Source organism: Staurois parvus, unplaced genomic scaffold (assembly GCF_062004578.1).
Source record: "Staurois parvus isolate SC_StPar_1 unplaced genomic scaffold, SC_StPar_1.0 ptg000570l, whole genome shotgun sequence".
In the NCBI taxonomy this organism is placed as follows: domain Eukaryota; kingdom Metazoa; phylum Chordata; class Amphibia; order Anura; family Ranidae; genus Staurois; species Staurois parvus.
The window spans coordinates 933,115-946,846 of record NW_028318366.1 but is presented as its reverse complement, the minus strand read 5'-3'; the positions used below and the strand labels follow the sequence as shown (position 1 = coordinate 946,846).

The following is a 13,732-nucleotide window of genomic DNA, read 5'->3' as shown; positions in this document are numbered from 1 at the left end:
GAGGAGCTTACAATTCCACCCTCAAGGGAACTAGGAAATGGCTCCTCTGATCTCCTACCAGGTCATTTCTTTATTCATAGACCTTAGTCAGAGAGGAAACAACCAGAACTGTCTTTTATAGGAGGGACAGTGATGAGGGGATTATAGGACGAGGGTCCCCACCCCCTCTATCACTCATCACCATCTTCCCAACACAAGAAGTACTACACTTCCTTATTTAGTCCATGATTTAGTCATGAAGAACAGTGGGGCTGAGCCCCACCAGAGGTCAGAGAGTGAGGATGGGGGGAGAACAACCAAGATGAAGACTGGACTGATCCTGAAGACCACCATCATTGGGGTATTGACTCCTCCCTCATTATCACTTTCTGTTTAAGGGTCCAAAGTTGGAGGATGTTATCACATTATTATCACCATGTAAAAGTCTGTGCTCCAATCACATCATCCGATATAAAATGTCCAGCTGGTAGGAAATGGGGGGGAACAATGAGAATCCATATTATGTGTATATATAGCAGTGGGGGGAGCAGAAATCAGGACTATGGAATGTACAACACAGAGTATATAGTGCAGGGGTCAGGAGTATGTAATGTACAACAGAGTATATAGTGCAGAGGTCAGGAGTATGTAATGTACAACAGAGTATATAGTGCAGGGGTCAGGAGTATGTAATGCACAACATAGAGTACATAGTGCAGGGGTCAGGAGTATGTCATGTACAACAGAGTATATAGTGCAGGGGTCAGGAGTATGTAATGTACAACATAGAGTATATAGTGCAGGGGTCAGGAGTATGTAATGTACAACATATAGTATATAGTGCAGGGGTCAGGAGGATGTAATGTACAACATAGAGTATATAGTGCAGGGGTCAGGAGTATGTAATGTACAACATAGAGTATATAGTGCAGAGGTCAGGAGTATGTAATGTACAACAGAGTATATAGTGCAGGGGTCAGGAGTATGTAATGTACAACATAGAGTATATAGTGCAGGGGTCAGGAGTATGTAAAGTACAACATAGAGTATATAGTGCAGGGGTCAGGAGTATGTAATGTACAACATAGAGTATATAGTGCAGGGGTCAGGAGTATGTAATGTACAACATAGAGTACATAGTGCAGGGGTCAGGAGTATGTCATGTACAACAGAGTATATAGTGCAGGGGTCAGGAGTATGTAATGTACAACATAGAGTATATAGTGCAGGGGTCAGGAGTATGTAATGTACAACATATAGTATATAGTGCAGGGGTCAGGAGGATGTAATGTACAACATAGAGTATATAGTGCAGGGGTCAGGAGTATGTAATGTACAACATAGAGTATATAGTGCAGGGGTCAGGAGTATGTAATGTACAAGATAGAGTATATAGTGCAGAGGTCAGGAGTATGTAATGTACAACATAGTATATATAGTGCAGGGGTCAGGAGTATGTAATGTACAAGATAGAGTATATAGTGCAGAGGTCAGGAGTATGTAATGTACAACATAGAGTATATAGTGCAGGGGTCAGGAGTATGTAATGTACAACATAGAGTATATAGTGCAGGGGTCAGGAGTATGTAATGTAAAATATAAATTATACAGTGTAAGGGTCAGGACTCATAATATTGGTATTCAGTAATCATTGGAAGATTAAATGTTTACTGTAGACAAGTTGCAGAGATCCCACACCGCTGCCTCCCATCTCCTGAGACTGCACTCAGTGACTTGGGTCTGAGACACTACAGACATATCCCTCCACCCGGCACAGCCAGCAGACCACAGAGCAAGGAACCCTGGGAGAAATGTTCTGTCAGAGATCTTGCTAGAACCAGATATGGGGCCGGAGACCCAAAGTACATGTCCCAGGTGCCTAGGTTAATGCTAATGGTGAAAACTTAACATTTTGCAGCCAGCTGAACCCCAGAATCTCCAAAAATCCAGTCTAGTTACATAAATTGTGTCTTACAGGCTGATATCACCCAGTCCCCGCCCTACTCTGGACCAATCAGTGAGCAGTATGGGTGGAGGAATGGATTTAGTGTTCATGACCCACCTGTGCTGATCTCTGTAGGAGTGTCCTCCTCTATAAATGTCCCCGTTATTCCATCCTCCTCCATAGACTGCTGATCATCCCTCACATACGCCTCTTCTTCTTCTGCTTTCACCTCAAATTCTATATCGATTGGATCTCCACTCTAAATCAAGAAAATGAGAGAAAATATCATCTGTAAAATGTAAGATTTATGATTGTGACATCACATATAAAATCCACACATCATCTCCACAAGTCCATGTTCTAGATGCTCCATCCCACCAACCTTGAAATAGTGAGGGATGGTGTGACCTTCCTGTGTGGAATCCCGGGAATACAGAGGACGGGGACATCTCTCTGGTGGGTTCCTGTAGCTGGATGACTCCACCATGGTGTCCTGGTACAGATCTTTGTGTTCTTTTAGAAGCTCTGACTCCTCCATCCCCCCATCCTCATCCTCCTCCTCTTTTATCTCTTCTTTAACCTCAACTTTAGGATCTCTCAGGTTTCCACTCTGAATATAGAATAAAAATGACATCAATGGTAACAATGCAGATAATGTACAGATCCTAATGATACTATCAGTGATTGGATAATATCCCAGAATTCCCGGCACCGCTCACCTCTCCTGTCAGCAGCTCCATCATCTTCTTGGTGACTTCTAGAATCTTCTGCATGTTGTGTCTCTCAGGGTTTAGGGAGTCACATGGAGGCACTGTGATGGTCATATGATCAGCTGACTTCAGAAGACGAAATCTCTGTATTGAGAAACCAATAGCAATATCATGTTAGACTCCCAGAATCCTCCTCACCTCTCCGGTCAGGTCTGTGTTTTATTAATAGAGATAAGAGTGATGTCATGTGACCTCCCAGAATCCTCCTCACCTCTCCGGTCAGGTCTGTGTTTTATTAATAGAGATGAGAGTGATGTCATGTGACCTCCCAGAATCCTCCTCACCTCTCCGGTCAGGTCTGTGTTTTATTAATAGAGATAAGAGTGATGTCATGTGACCTCCCAGAATCCTCCTCACCTCTCCGGTCAGCAGGTAGATGATCTCCAGGGTGAGGTTTAGTATCTTCTCAGTCATGTGACTCCGGTCCTCCTCCATCCTCATTGGTGCCATCATGTGATCTATACAGGTCTCCTTGTAGACGGATAACTTTGGGAAATGAAAGTAAGAATGATTTGGATGGTATTGGTCACACAATAATAGGATGTGGATGTGAGGGGGGAATAGGAGGGTTGCTGGACATTGAAGAACTACTCCCCCCATGGGAAGATATTTTGTTTGGACTGTTTAGTGTTTACTACAATTTTGGGGTCCGGGGCCCCTTTTCTCTGTTGGGTTTGTTTGGTCTCTGAACTGGTTTTGATGAGTATTAGATCTGCAGACAAGGAATGATAAATCTGATCCTTCCTATGACTAGTTTGCTCTGAGGCAGTGCTGTGAGGTCAATGTCGGCTCATCATGCAGGGATGGTCACTTTACATCACCCGACGCCCGGGACATGTAGTTCTGGGGGCCGGGCAAGTATTGTGTTTAATCTTTATCCCTGCTGAGGGCAAGCCACAGGGCTCTCCTTTCAGGTGCCAGCCTCTGCCACCCCGTGTGTGTGAGCCTCTCCTGTACCTACTATGCTTCCCCGGCTCTGCTTGCCCATCTGTGGGCCCGGGTCAGAGGGTGTCGGAGGGTAGAGGGGATGGAGGAGAGCGGACATGTTCACTCCCTTCTTGTCCTGACCCAGAAGTGACGTTATGACAGATTTCCCGACCATCGAGGACGGTAAGAATGTAATGCGGTGCGATGTGCTCTACATTACATCCAATGCAGTACAGGGGAGACATTGGGGGTCTTTTAGACCCTGGATGTCTCAATAAAGAGAACCTGTCATGAAAAGTCATCACATAGAGGACTTTGTCCCCTTAAGTAAAAATGTTTTTTTTTTTAATTGTAAACAATTAAAGTTACACCCAAGTATATAACTCTTCCCTTTAAAAAATTTTAAGGCCTCCCACCCCCACATATATGTACGCCCAAACGTAAGAGCACACGCTGGAGCGCCTACACGTGATAACATTGATTGTGATACACGTTACATATCGCCGGTCACACCAGAATGAGAGGATAATTCTAGGAGCAGACCTCCTCCGTACTCTATACTGATGACCTAGAAGGGGCTATAAATGTGTCCCCTATAGATAATACCGGGGACTAAAGGTTGTCACCATTTCAGCACACACAACTTAAGGTTTGACATGTTGGATATCTATTTACTCGCTGCAACCTCGGCTTTTATATTGTTACACATAAATGGGTCATTTATTGCTTTTTTTGTGCCCTGAAATTAACTTAAGTGTATTTTTTACAGAAATTTGGCATTTCCTAGACTTTGTGATAATATTTTGTGATATAAAAAATTAGAACTACCGCTATTTTATTCTCTAAAGTCTCTACTTTCAGAAAATCGATATTTTGGGGGTTTTGTGTCATCTTTAGGGCTAAAATTATTTTTTAAATGTGCAAAAAATGCAAAAATGGCTCTGGGAGTGAAAGGGAGAAAGGATAAGCAGGACACTCCCCTTTCCCAAGGAGCAGCCAATCAGTTCTCATTACACTGCAAGGTCTCTCCCGTCCCTGCTAGTCCCCGGGTGCGGTGCTGGAGACAGGCGGGGGAGGGGAGGAGGAGATAAACAGAACAATGTTACACATATTAAATGTTTTAGTCGCTATAAAGCCCCTTTCATTCTTTAACCCCCCCGGACATTCCTAAAAGAGTCTCAGATTTATATACATTTTCTGTTAAAAAGGAATGTTTCCTTCCTCCTTCCCAGCAATGTAAGGGGCTCTATGCTCCATACTCCTGACCCCGGCACTCCATCATTGTGTTGGCTGCATAGTGTAATGATTGCCCATTGGCTGCCTGTGTAGTGTCATCATTGCCCTTTGTAGGCCATGTATGGTCAGGATGGTCCTTGTCTTCTCTATTTATTGTCAGTGCTGTTTGTTTAGAGGACCATATTACTAGAATTTATCTCCACAATGAGGAGAATGTTCCGGCCCCGGAAGTGGGGGAATGTTCTGCCCTAAAGGGGTTCATCTGGGTTCCCACACTATATATGTGTGTATCATCATCTGCTGGAGATAAAAGACGTCACAGTGACTATGGAGGATGGACATGACTATGGAGGAAGAGAACGGACGTGACCGTGGAGGAAGAGGGCAGACGTGACTATGGAGGAAGAGGACGGACGTGACCATGGAGGAAGAGGCCGGACGTGACTGTGGAGGAAGAGGACGGACATGACTATGGAGGAAGAGGACGGACGTGACTATGGAGGAAGAGGACGGACGTGACTATGGAGGAAGAGGACGGACGTGACTATGGAGGAAGAGGACAGATGTGACTATGGAGGAAGAGGACGGACGTGACTATGGAGGAAGAGGACGGACGTGACAATGGAGAAAGAAGACGGACGTGACTATGGAGGAAGAGGACGGACGTGACTATGGAGGAAGAGGACAGACGTGACTATGGAGGAAGAGGACAGATGTGACTATGGAGGAAGAGGACGGACGTGACTATGAAGAGGACGGACGTGACTATGGAGGAAGAGGACAGACGTGACTATGGGGGAAGAGGACGGACGTGACTAAGGAGGAAGAGGACAGACGTGACTATGGAGGAAGAGGACGGATGTGACTATGGAGGAAGAGGACGGACGTGACTATGGAGGAAGAGGACGGATGTGACTATGGAGGAAGAGGACGGACGTGACTATGGAGGAAGAGGACGGACGTGACTATGGAGGAAGAGGACGGACCTGACTATGGAGGAAGAGGACGGACGTGACTATGGAGGAAGAGGACGGACGTGACTAAGGAGGAAGAGGACGGACGTGACTATGGAGGAAGAGGACGGATGTGACTATGGAGGAAGAGGAGAGACATGACGGGGGTTACTGGGTGTAAATAAAACATAACATCTTATTACCTCCTCTGCTGCCACTTCCACCAATGTCTCCTCTCTGCTTCCTGTCTGTACCTGACATCACTTCCTGTCTGTGTCTAACGTCACTTCCTGTCTGTGTCTGACATCACTTCCTGTCTGTATTCCATAGAGACTTCCTGTGTGAGTATAGGTGAGATCCCCACCTTGTGGAGTTCAGAGGAACTGCAGCCCCGAGATCCATCCCATAATCCCCCTTCCTGTATAATATGTACCTTACAGGGATACTACGGGAGATGAAACATTACTGAATAAAGGAAGAAGAAATAAATGTAACTCTTATGTAACCAACTGTTCAACAAACATCTCTTATTACATATAGAAAAGTCTTACAAACACAGAACACAAAATACAAATGTATAGCTAATGAGAGCGATCCCGCCAAACCTGATCCTTCTGGGGGGGACAATGCAAAAATATATATCAATCCACTCATAATGACATCATCTTCTGGGAGTGTCTGCACATCCATCCATTTCATACACATTTCATTGTCTCAGCAGATCTCCTGCAGCCTATTAGCTCCCATTTCCCTCTCTATGTCTCAGCGGATCTCCTGCAGCCTATTAGCTCCCATTTCCCTTTCTATGTCTCAGCAGATCTCCTGCAGCCTGACTGCTCGGGGGACACATTTTGGCTCCTCTGATTTTGCAGTAAATGTGGTTGCATTAGTCCCGTTGATTTTCGTATTTCCATGTAATAAAAGGTGTCACATGATGTCGGGTTCCCCTTTCTCTCCTCCCTGAGTGTATATTTAGAGGCGGAGCTCCTGCTGGAATGGCGGTCGGAGGCGGAGTCTAGGAGGGAGACTGACAGAACCCGCAGCAGACTTGCAGGAGTGAGCGAGGAGGATCCGGTTCCTTTACCATCGGAGATGAGGAGAGTGTGAAGGATGTTTGTGACTCTGGGAGCTGAAAAGCTGGGAGTCCTATTGGTGTGGTGAGGGGGAAGCACTACTAGGGGGCGCCCTCACCATCCCGTGTACAAGAGGTGGAAGAAGGCGTGGCTACACTACAGCTGACACAGTTTGGTGGGCGGAGCACTTTCACACCTTATCAACTTTTCACTGATAGGTGGATTTTTGGAGTATAATAAGTGGATTGAAGTAGATGCAAAGTGGAAGCGGTGGACTTGCAGAGAACACTATACTGAGCACACAATATTGTCGGTCTCCATGGATTTGCACAGGATTTGAGATGATTTCCTATAGCAGCAAATCTGATGAATGAAGTGGGTGTAGAGTGGAAGCAGTGGATGTGCAGGGAGCAGCATCTTGAGCACAAAGCACTTTATGTTGTGGATGGATTTGCACACGGTTCAGTTTCCTTCATTTATTGATAAACCCCATAAGACCAATGAAGTGGGTGTAAAGTGGAAGCAGTGGATGTGCAGAGAATAGGATTTGGAGCCCCGAGCTCTTTATCTCTGAATGTCTCCACATATTTGTAGTGTATTTGTGATGATTTCTGTGCACACACAATAGGACAGCGCTGTGACACATAATGCTCTTCTAGATGACAGGGAATCCTTCCCTTTGTTACAGCAGCAGTCCGCTAGAAGGTTTTTGTAGGTTTGGAGTTGTTACACATAGCGCGGGTTTTATCCATTTATAGTGATGACATCATTGCCCAAATCTGGGGGTCACCAGCCATTTCCACCCTTTACTCCCAGCTGGGGGGCTTTGCATCCATATACCAGATGTTCTACAGGACTAAATCTGCAATCAATGTTACTGAAAAATCAAAGGGGCCAAAACCCCTCCCCCGAGGAGTCATATATTTCTGTCCCCCTTGGTGGGAGTGGAGGTGACCCCTCTATAAGGATCTACAGTCCATACACACCCAGCACAAGGCCGGGGTCACACTACCAGACGCTTCTCGGGGCTGCAGTTCCTCTGAGCTCCACAAGGTGGGGATCTCACTTCTACCCAGACAGGAAGTCTCTATGGAAGACAGGAAGTGATGTCAGGTACAGACAGGAAGTGATGTCAGGTAAAGACAGGAGGTGATGTCAGGTACAGACAGGAAGTGATGTCAGGTACAGACAAGACTTTCAGTGTGGAAGTGAAGCTGAGAGGAGACGTTTCTGGAAGTGGCAGCACAGGAGGTAATAAGATGTTATGTTCTATTTACACCCAGTAACCCCTCCGTCATGTCCGTCCTCTTCCTCCATAGTCATGTCCATCCTCTTCCTCCATAGTCATGTCCATCCTCTTCCTCCATAGTCACGTCCGTCCTCTTCCTCCATAGTCATGTCCGTCCTCTTCCTCCATAGTCACTGTGACGTCTTTTATCTCCAGCAGATGATGATACACACATATATAATGTGGGAACCCAGATGAACCCCTTCAGGGGGAGGAGTTGATGATAATATATTTGCTCCCAAAGCTGGCCTACATGGTTCAGTTTTATCGTTCAGCCAGCGGGATGACCATAAAAACTGAAGTGATTCCCCCATCCACACATTGGAGGTGGATGGGGGAATCCTCCCCGCTGCACTCTTGTATTCTGACAATGGGGGGACTCCTCCGCTCTCAGAATACACAGATCAGCACTGAAGCTATTGGCTGCAGCCGCTGGGGGAGTGGCTTTTATCCGGCAGTGGCCACACATGGATGGAAATGTGAGCGATCCCTGCTGAACCAGCTGAATTTCCATGGATCTATGGTCACCTTCAGTGACTTCCTCCCCTCCCCCTCATCTCCTTCATGATGGAAGTCATGCTGAGATCATCTCCCATTGGCTGAGCAATATTCTCATTGGTCTCTCAGCTCCTTCTTGCTATTCCTCGTCCTGCCTGTTGTTTCCTTGGATTGATTTTCTGTGTAGTGACCCCGGCTTGGTCTCTTGGATGCGCTCGTCTGTTGCTTGCCCTGACCTTTCTCCTGATTCCTGGATCTCCTCCTCATCTCTCCTCCATATCCTCTTACACAGCTTTTCTCCACACCTGCAGTGACCCTGGGGGGAGGAAACTTGGCACCAGCACGCCGCCAAATCCATCCCCACCATTAGGGGCTCTGGAGACAATTGTCTGCTATTTACACTCCGTTCCTCCGCACGTCATCTGATCACATGACAGCTTACTTCCACAGATTCCGGACAGATTTCTGGATGGTAAAGGTCAAAGGTCACTCTTCAGTTTAGGAGAGGTAGGACACACCCAGGAACAATGATTTGGTTTGCATGGGAGCCTCATATAGAGGACCCCTCAAATCTCCCCATCCAAATGTCCCTCCAACCAGAGTCTATATGTCCTATGACATCACACTGACCTCACAGGCCCTCCTCCCAATGTCCCTCCATCCAGACTCAGAGAATCCTATGACATCACACTGACCTCACAGCTCCTCCTCCCAATGTCCCTCCATCCACAGTCAGAGAATCCTATGACATCACATTGACCTCACAGCTCCTCCTCCCAATGTCCCTCCATCCAGAGTCAGAGAATCCTATGACATCACACTGACCTCACAGCTCCTCCTCCCAATGTTCCTCCATTCAGAGTCAGAGAATCCTATGACATCACACTGACCTCACAGCTCCTCCTCCCAATGTCCCTCCATCTGGCTTTTGTTCTATTGGTCCTGTGTTGTATGTGATGACATCATAATGCTGCAACAAGCCTATACCCTGCGTAGTGTGGGGGTCCTGTGGGGGGGAATTATACCTCAGCCTGAAGTGGGGCTTTAATAAAATGGAGACCTGAATGGAGAGGTGAGGAGGATTCTGGGAATATCATTTGATGTGACTATTTGTGTTCAGATGTAGAGTTTTCCTTCTGTGAAGTCTGGAGATCATATGACATCACATTGCCTCCACCTCCCTCCCTGATAGAAGAGAGAAAGAAGAAGAAGATTCTAGAAGTCACCAGAGAGATCACTGAGCTGCTGACAGGAGAGGTGAGCGGTGCCGGGAATTCTGGGAAATTCTCCAGTAACAGACAAGGGATGTGTCTGGATGGTGACTGTATCATTGTGTGTGTCAGGTTCCTATAAGGTGTCAGGGTGTCACTGTCTATTTCTCCATGGAGGAGTGGGAGTATTTAGAAGGACACAAGGATCTCTACAAGGACGTCATGATGGACAATCAGCCGCCCCTCACATCACCGGGTAAGAGGAGACTTTATTGTAAAGGAGAGAGCAGTACGGAGGATCCACCTAGATCCCCCATCATCTGATAAACACATAGAAACAATGGATTCAGTCAGTGTGTGTGTTTCCTACAGATGGATCCAGTCATGGGAACCCACCAGAGAGATGTCCCCGTCCTCTGTATTCCCGGGATTCCACACAGGAAGGTCACACCATCCCTCACCATCATCAGGTAGATGAGGAACAATCACTGATAGTATCATTAGGATCTGTACATTATCTGCATTGTTACCATTGATGTCATTTTATTATATATTCAGAGTGGAAACCTGAGAGATCCTAAAGTTGAGGTTAAAAAAGAGATAAAAGAGGAGGAGGATGAGGATGGGGGGATGGAGGAGTCAGAGCTTCTAAGAAAACACAAAGATCTGTACCAGGACACCATGGTGGAGTCACCCAGCTACAGGAACCCACCAGAGAGATGTCCCCGTCCTCTGTATTCCCGGGATTCCACACAGGAAGGTCACACCATCCCTCACCATCATCAGGTAGATGATGACAATTATTGGTAGTTGTGATTTATACACAGCATGTTTGTTACAATGAATGTTTTATTATATCTTTCAGAGTGGAATCCTCGGGGATGATAATATTGATGTTAAAGAAGAGTATAAAGAGGAGGATGAGGAGTATGGAGTGATGGAGGAGTTTTCAGAAGGACACAAGGAGATGATGGAGCCACCTAATACCAGGAACCCCCCAGAGAGATGTCCCCGTCCTCTGTATTCCCGGGATTCCACACAGGAAGGTCACACCATCCCTCACTATTACAAGGTTGGTGGGATGGAGAATCTAGAACATGGACTTGTAGAGACTATGGGCTCCAATCACAAAGCGGTATATTCCCGTATCCCAGTATATAGTAAGATGCTGCATTCTGTTTTTTAGCAGTGAAGCCTGCGGGGAATTTACCACTGGTGTCCATAGCAACACTTGTAAATAGCTTGTTGTTAAGGAGAGGGCAGCCGCCAGTGTCCCCAACAACCAGTAAACAAGGAGCGGACGGCCGCCAATTTCCCCGCTGACAGCTGTGACAGGTCTGGTATGGATGTTGAGGGGAACCCCGATGCCAAAAAAATAAAATTAAAGGCGTGGGTTCCCCTCCAAAATCAATACCAGCCCCTTAGTGAGTGCCCACCTTCCTCCTGAACCATACCAGGCCACATATCCTCAACATTGGGTGGGTGTTTCAGGACAGGGGCACTCTGCGCCCCCAAAAGCACCTTGTTCCCATGGCGATGGGGACAAGGGTCCCTTCTTCACAACCCTGGGCAGTGGTTGTGGGGTCTTTGGGTGGGGGGCTTATTGGAATCTGGAAGCCACCTTTAACATGGAGGCCCCCAGATCCCGGCCCCCCACAATGTGAATGAGTATAGAGTACATAGTACCCCTATTCATTCACCAAAAAACATATCGTGTAAACAAACACTGGAAGTAATTATTGACAAAACAAAAATAAAGAAAAATATCCCCCTGATGTAGATCCATCGATGATCCAATCATGATACTTGATAAGGGCACATGGCCTGGTATGTTTCAGGAGGGGGGGTCACTTGCTTGTCCCCCCTTTCCTGAGCTGCATGCTCAGATAGGGGTCTGGTATGTATTTCTTTCATTTTGTCAAGGGGTCCCCCTCAAAATCCATACTAGATCCCCAAAGGGGGGGACCCCATACCATTTTCTTAATATTTCATTGCCAGTAATTCTTTTTTTCAAGTTTTATCGGTTGGTTTGGATGTGGCAGCCGCTCGCTCCCTAACAACCATGTTATTTACTGGTTGTTAAGGATGCCAGCGGCCGCCCACTCTTTCCCAAGCAGTACACATTTCCTGAATGCCGCATGTCTCCACCACTAATTAATGACCGCATGCATTTCATTCTTTATTCCCTTCTGTGAATGTAACGCCTGTTCATGCGGTATTTACTGAGCGTGTTCAGTGTTTGTGGTCAATACCGCAACACGGGATAGGAAATGGACAGTTTCAGGATGGCATGCGGGATTTAGGGGAAATGTACCCACATATCACATGTGATCTGCTTCTGTGAAGGGAGACAATGTGTGGATTTGGTGTGTGATGTCACAATCATAAATCTTACATTTTACAGATGATATTTTCTCTCATTTCCTTGATTTAGAGTGGAGATCCAATCGATATAGAATTTGAGGTGAAAGCAGAAGAAGAAGAGGCGTATGTGAGGGATGATCAGCAGTCTATGGAGGAGGATGGAATAACGGGGACATTTATAGAGGAGGACACTCCTACAGAGATCAGCACAGGTGGGTCATGAACACTAAATCCATTCCTCCACCCATACTGCTCACTGATTGGTCCAGAGTAGGGCGGGGACTGGGTGATATCAGCCTGTAATCCCCTGGTCACTTTCCTGAGCTGTGTTCCCCGTCCTGTATTCCTGGATTTCTCTCGGATAATCTTCCTTCTCTGTGCTGCAGACACAATTTATGTATCTAGACTGGATTTATGGAGGTTCTGGGGCTCAGCTGGAAGCTAAATATTAATTCATTGCCTCTGCTCAACGTAGACACCTGTCAGAGCCTGGACTTGAACCCAGAACCTCTACTGTGTCTGGCAGTAACTCTTCTCACTGAATTACCTGATATAATGGACGGCACTTTGCTCAATCCATTGCTTTGTTTTCTGCTGAGCCTTGAACTCTTTGCTCCTCCCATGAACTTCCTGATTTAAGCCATGTCTCTGCACTTCCTGGTTGGCAGATATTTGTTCCTTCTCCATCCAATATCTTGCCCTTGTCTCTCCTGCTACCTTCTGTACCTTCACTACTGACCTGGAACCACTTGTTACTGACCCTTGGCTTGTTTATTGACTACTACTACTGTGACCTGGTACTAACACGCAGTAAAACCCATACCCACCATCTGGAGCTCTGGTGATACTGGTTAGTGCTTAGACCCCGCACCTCAGGTGAGCCTACGTCATCTGTCAGGGTGACCTGCCTGTATACCTATCCTGTTGGTTGGTCTTCTGCTATAACTACTGGTCTCTGAGCCTGAGCTCTGACCAGCACAGAAAAATCTGACCCAAACATGGAGGCCGCTATAGCCTACCAAGAAAAATGTTCCGAACTGGAAAGTGTAGTAAAGGGGCAACAGGAGAAAATCCATGACTGCAAAGATGATTGCTGGGCATATGTTCCCGTGATGTTGCTAACACAGGCATGCCTCTGTCATGATGAGTGATAGAGGGGGTGGGGACCCTCGTCCTATAATCCCCTCATCACTGTCCCTCCTATAAAAGACAGTTCTGGTTGTTTCCTCACTCTCTGACTAAGGTCCATGAATAAAGAAATGACCTGGTAGGAGATCAGAGGAGCCATTTCCTAGTTCCCTTGAGGGTGGAATTGTAAGCTCCTCAGAGACCAAGCTGCCTGATGTGGGCGGAGTCCTGGATTGGGGGAACCAATCAGCTCCTGTCTAGTAATCCTCTTTGTCTTTGTATTTTAGTCCATGGCCGGGAGATGAGGAAAACCTCCGAGGAATGTCTCACTTTGTCTCCAGACTGGAAAGTAGAAGATGA

At 46.5% G+C, this 13,732-nt stretch overlaps 1 protein-coding gene across 1 annotated transcript in view; it reads left to right on the top strand.

Moving 5' to 3' along the window:
* Nucleotides 1-13,732, top strand: part of LOC149450582 (uncharacterized) — a 122,624-nt gene that overhangs the window by 46,918 nt on the left and 61,974 nt on the right. The gene's annotated exons all lie outside the window — the stretch shown is intronic.